Raw genomic sequence first — 6,170 nt, 5'->3', positions numbered from 1 at the left:
GCTTTATCTACTCTTTGAAGCGGTTAATTGATTTGGAAATCTGTGGCGCTTAATATTGTCACGTGTGTGACTAGTGGACGGGAGCAATATTAAAACGATGATAGTTTTCTTTAAGAGTATATTACAGACTATTAAATGTGATGTACTTACAGAAGTATTTTCTTAAACATTGTCGGATCAGCCATATGTCACCACGATCGACACTCAATCATCGACTGCCCGTCTTGCGACCTCGCGGCCCGAACCCCCGAGACGCTGACTTAGCTATTGCTTCATTAGGTATTGGCAATACCCAATTCAGCAATAGCTCGCAACTACGATGGGGTGTTCAACCTAAAAGGTGGCTGAACTTCCTGTTTGTGACATATGCCCGGCCCTTCATGATTGTCGCCTAGACAATCCTTGTTCTATGCTACCCTAACGGTTACAAATCTAACTTTTTCTGGTCACTCCACACGATGTTCTTCGCTCATCTGTTTAGATCCCTGTGATCTTCAACTACCACCTAGTTTCGACCAGAGAGACGGCTTTGGCTTTTTTCCTACTTCAACAAGACTTCGCCTTACAGGCTTTTGTCGGGACATGACTGCATTTCCTTGTTTCGCTTTGCTCGCTATTTTCTGCGACCCTTTTGTAGTGGTCTGGAGCGACTTTAAATTTTGTTACTCTCTTGGTCATCATACTTGTTAAACCTCGATAGGAGGGTAGAAGACAAATTCTAGGCGTTGTACGAGTACACCGGGTCTTCACCGTGATTTGACGATGTTTTCTCAAGTTGTCTCTCTGATCTTACACTAGGGTAGCATTCCTCCTTGGATGGTAATATGAGATGGCGTCTCGTTCAAATGATGTGAGTAAACCAGAAAAAGAAAAAAACTTACATTACAATTTTTCCTTAACCTAATAACATTGTATTAAAGAGTCATTGACTCTATTACATATGATCTCTTAACCTATTTATGTTCTATTATGCTGACAAGTCCGAATTAGTCGTACGTCGAGTTGGTTCGACCTTGCCAGGTATCTTCTTGCAACCTTGGCCGTGACTGTAAAATATTCCACTCCCGTTTTTTCCCCTTGTTTTTCCTTTTTTTACCCCACGATACCCATGACTAATATTGATCCACATTTCCCTAATGCCCTATCCCTTTTTTTTTTTGAAAAACCCAATTACATGTTACTTACATTGTGTATAATGACCTCACTCTTCGTTGTGTAAGGTTCTAAGGTCACTCTTGCGCTGTGACCTTTCACCAGTAACAACAGACTTGCTTCGTCTAGTTCCAGTTGTCCATCTGATCGACATTTTCCTTTTGTACTCGTATTCATTCCCGGCCTTGGAGGAGGTACTTCTCTTTCCTCCGGACTCGAACCTTCCTCTTCTTCTGGCATCCTCGCCTTTTGCCGAGAGTTCTCTCTTTTCACTGCATTTTTCTGTTTTCTACGACAAAACTTGAACAACTCTGCTAATAAATACATAAAAAAGATTAATAATACTACGTGCATGAGCACGAGTACTATTTGGTGTCCCAAAAAGTTCTTCTCACCCCAAGCGTGCACTCCTGGAGTGGAAGTTATTACTAACCCTCCTGGGTTTCTCTTTAATACGAGGTACGCTATATGATAGACAACGCTGTGTTCCAAATTAACATAATCGAGTTTCCGTGTAGGGCGTACGTAGTGCTTTACTGATGGTCGATGTTATGATTACTCAGCTGTTCTCGGATTTCTTCCACTCGATTTTCTGTTGATGTTAAGTTGAGATGGGGGACAGTAAGAGTCCAGTTCAAGTTGAGACATTGGCTCACGTTCGTAAATCTAAGTGGGTCCTTCTGCCTAAATTCACCTATGACTAGTGAACCTAGCGAGGACCATATTGCTGGTAGTACATGTACCACCGAAACTTCTTTTGCTTCTTCCTCAATACACGGGTATCTCTTTTCAATTAAAGCTTCTCTCCTTGAGATAAGTGTACAATGACAGGGTACCCGAATTTTCCTTGCCCCTGGTTGTATTTGGTCGTTTGTGAGTCCGATTGGTGTTTCCTTCGAGTGGCAGCGAATGTAGGCTTTCTCGTCTACGTGTGTCATAATGAACGTCTCATCTTCGATTTCTGTAATTGTCAGCGCCTGTGATTTGTAGCACGTCATTGGACAATGACTTCCTAAGTCTTCAATTGAACCACCCGAGATTAATTTTCTTACGCATGTTGGCCCATGAATAGAATCAGCCGAAAATCTCTCAGGATCACTACGCGAATGAAAACTTTGACGATGATGTTTACCATAAACACATCCCTCACAAAATTCTTCATTACCATCATTAGTAACTATATTGCGTTAGGAGCAGACACGCTTTAAAATCAGATTATAGTCTTATTACTTATTAATTACTTTATACAAGTTGTAAATGATAAATCTTTTCAATGTTTTTATACTTAAATACATGTCCCAAGAATGGGTTATAGCTTTTGTAACCCTTCATACATCCTGAGGTGTACCCCAGAACTTAAGATATTCAGAAATTATATCTTATATTTTTGAATTCTTATATTGTTCTGTACTATACCGTTGTGAGCCAGTTTTCGTCATACGCTTTTGTTGTAAGTCACAGTTTCAGAACTTTTCTGCTTAACGACTTTGAATATAAATTTGTAGAATACGTGGTATCTGTACGCATTTTTTGCATAAGAAGAAAATAAAGGTTTTGTTAATTTCGTTAATATTGTTTCTACAGTTAATTCGTTGTGATCAGTACAAGTAAAATGTGCTTTTAGTGCATCTTTCAATAATGAATATGTAATTTTCAATGCACTTCCATTTGCATATATGGTATTATGTCTAAAATAATGTTACTGATTCTCTTTATCAAAGATATCAAAAATCGTTTAGGATGTTTTAAAGATCATTTATCTTGCAAGTAAATTATACCAAGCATTGGTGTATAAGCCTGAAAACCATAAAAAGAACACAAACAGGAACAATTTATTTTTTCTTCCAATGTTTTTACAATATATTCCGACAACATTGATGCTGACATTATCCCAAAGCCTGTATCATTTTAATCGTCTCGTAAACTGTTGTTTTCTTTTGTAGAATCAGGTAATCGTATTAGTACCTTTTCCATGGGACTTCTATCTGAAATTGTGGGTGGCAGACTAATATGACTTGTGTATGATGTATTGCTAGATATTTTTGCTAATGTATACAGTATACAGGTGCGCCAGAACTCGCGCCCAAGAGAAAAATACCATGTAAGAAAAGATACCAGGAACATGGAAAAAATGGAAAAAAATTCTACCTATAAAAATTTCGAAGTTATGAAGGTTAAATGTTTTCATGTTGAAAATGGAACAAGCGTCACACTACACAAGATTTTTGTAAATTGTACAACTTTTATAAGTATTCTGCAGAAATAATTCCAGTAGGTGCAATCGTGTCATGGTCCAATAACAAATTTCTAGCATTTTTTACAACATGACAGTAATCAAAGCTAAGAAATAGTGGTAAATCAGGTACTACTGGAGGAGGGACCTTGGTTTTCAGTTCTGTTGGTCCCAATATTTTAAAAAATGCAACATTTGTTTTATGATAGTCACTTACCAATCTGAAGATTTTGAAGCCACATTCATGTACCTGTTTTATTACATTTATGGTCATATTAAAAAACTGTTCAGTTGAAAGTGTTTTATGAAAAAAATATCCAACGAGAATAGTGTATTTATATCGAGCGATCAAGATAATTTGTAATCGAGTCATCTCTGCATCCGAGAACGTATGTCTAACTGGTCGTGAAACGTCAAATAAAATGACAAGTCGTAAGGTAAAACGGCAAAATGGACTGGAATTAGTCGCCGATGTATAATAATACGAGTAGGACCGCTCTTTTTTGAAGGTAAATTATAAATTCAGTTATTATAATCATCACCTTTTTGATCGTGCCATTTTACCTTTCGACTTGTCATTTTACTTGACATTTCACAGACATACGTTTTCGAATTCAAGGTTGACTCGATTACAAATTATCTTAATCGCTCGACTGGATAGTAGAATTCTCAAGGTCAGAATTTACGAGTGTACTCAACTTTTACGCATAACGAAGTAACCTTGACGAATACTTTTTATATTGGTGGTTACCTACACTGATCACCTTTGACAGCATTTTGACATTTATTGACAATTTATTGAGTTAGTACCTGACCTTTATAACGGCCGCAAATAATGCTTAGTGGTCCTTATTTTTATCGCAAGAATTTATACAACATTACAGTAAAAACTGTATAAAGTTTGAAATCATTTATTCACACAGCGAATTAAAACTTAACCCAAAATTAAACTAATTTGAAAAGATACCATTTATTTACATTCCTTAAGGTCACATTAATTCCGAATTAAAATGTGATTCCAATTAAATATTCTGTAAACAGACTCTTTTCATAGTAAATAATCAAATTAATCTTAAATTAAAGTGTGATTAAATTAATTGTTCTGTAAATCAACCATAGGAGTAAATTTCCCAAAAAAACTTAAATTCAGGAGAAAAAATAATTTGTTTTCACACTCATAACAGACTAAATCACTCACTCACGCATTCGGTCACTTGCATCTTCACAAACTTACAGCATTATTATTTCATCTTCAGATTCAGAAGAATCAGATTCTGATTCGGCTAATGATCCCAATCATCTTTCACCAATCATTCGCAATGCCTTACACAACTTGCCCACATGTCAACCGTAAAACAAGAAAGAGCTTCGTGCCATAAAGCCCATACTGTGTCTTTTGAGCTGGGTCTTGCTCGAACTTGTTTATTGCAGTAGTTCTTACAATGCCCCCATGCCAATTCAATCGGATTGTATTTGGCAATAGTGTGGGGGCAGTCTAAGAACTTCGACTCCATTTCTGTTAAGCAGCTCATCAATAATATACCTACGCTCATTGACCCCATTCCTTGGCTTTATGAGTGCCCAAAGCTCTTTCTTGGTACACCCAGCATTAAAGTATATGTTGCGCGCTTCTAGCCAGCTTTGCATGGCGGCTTTTGACGAGTTAGAATTGACTGGTTTATCAATTGTTACGGAGTGATATGGAGCGTTGTCCATAACGACAACGCTCTTCCCATCCATTTTATGGATGGCCGGTAGCAATTGATTTTCCACCAAATTCTTAAAAACCTCGAGGTTTATTGTTTTGTGGTAATCTCGATGGTTGTTTTTGCTATCTAAAAAGAGGCTACAGCCATCGGGAACGGTGAACAACCGGCATGCAAAACTGTGAAGGGACTTCCCTCTGCTTTAGTTTTTGCTGGGTTTCCCCTACGGTCGTCAGCGTGGATCCACATTCTCAAAGGGCTACCGTTTTGGTAGATCCATGTCTCATCCAAGAACACAAAATTGATGTTTTCCCCTGAATTTAAGTATTGTAGGTACCTCCTCAAATATTTTTTTTTGATAACAAATGGGCACTTTCCATTAATATTTTGCGGCCGTTACATTGTTTGTATTTAAATCCAATAGATTTGAGAATTCGAAATACTGTACTTTTTAAAAATTGGAATTCCAAATTCTCCGTTGCAAATGCAGGGTAAAATGTTTATTTTTTCGGTGAAAATCAAAAATTTTTCTTGACAAGTCCTCTTTAAATCCCTGATCATAGAAAATTTGCAATTTCTTCTTTTTCCCCGTCGACGCATCCTGAAGATTTTGCCTGCTTTTTATTTGCTTCAAAATTTTGTATACTTGAGCGCTACTGATCTGTAATATGCTTGTTTTGTAAAAATACTACAAATTTGTTAAAAATTACCGCAAAAATAAAAGCCACTTTTTCTATTACTGTTTTTCTCGGAATTTCTGGATTGCACATAGAAATCAGTTCTTCGTACACATTTTGTAAATTTTATCAAAGAATTCAAAAAAAAAAATATATATATTGTAACGGTTTTATTTTGTTAATTTTATTTAAAACGTCCTAAATCTAATTACACTATATTTTCGCCGGTCTAGGGGGCGTCAGAGGGCCCTAGAGATGCTTGGGGACTGTAAGATCGTTGATGCAACCTCATCTAGCATTCAACTAAAAAGACCAAAACATAATAAAATACCGTATCGTGTTTACCTTACCTGCTCCCGTCATTTGGGTTTTAGAGTCATTTTCCGTTTTGTTCTTTTCGTA

General features: G+C 36.8%; 1 long non-coding RNA gene and 1 pseudogene across 1 annotated transcript; both read right to left on the bottom strand.

Annotated features, from left to right (window-relative positions):
* Nucleotides 1-1,170: 1,170 nt before the first annotated feature.
* On the bottom strand, nt 1,171-5,340 carry LOC123009096 (annotated as a pseudogene).
* A 590-nt stretch (nt 5,341-5,930) lies between these two features.
* Nucleotides 5,931-6,169, bottom strand: LOC123008979. The gene is made up of 2 exons (XR_006412995.1): nt 6,119-6,169; nt 5,931-6,071 (listed from the first exon to the last, which is right to left on the bottom strand). It is a non-coding gene; the product is annotated as an uncharacterized LOC123008979 (long non-coding RNA).
* Between the last annotated feature and the right edge of the window lies 1 nt (nt 6,170).

Source organism: Tribolium madens, unplaced genomic scaffold (genome assembly GCF_015345945.1).
Source record: "Tribolium madens isolate multiple individuals breed KSU strain unplaced genomic scaffold, Tmad_KSU_1.1 Scaffold_71;HRSCAF=194;Tcas5.2_LG6, whole genome shotgun sequence".
NCBI lineage: Eukaryota > Metazoa > Arthropoda > Insecta > Coleoptera > Tenebrionidae > Tribolium > Tribolium madens.
The sequence above is the reverse complement of the archived record's forward strand: the minus strand, read 5'-3'. Positions and strand labels throughout refer to the sequence as shown.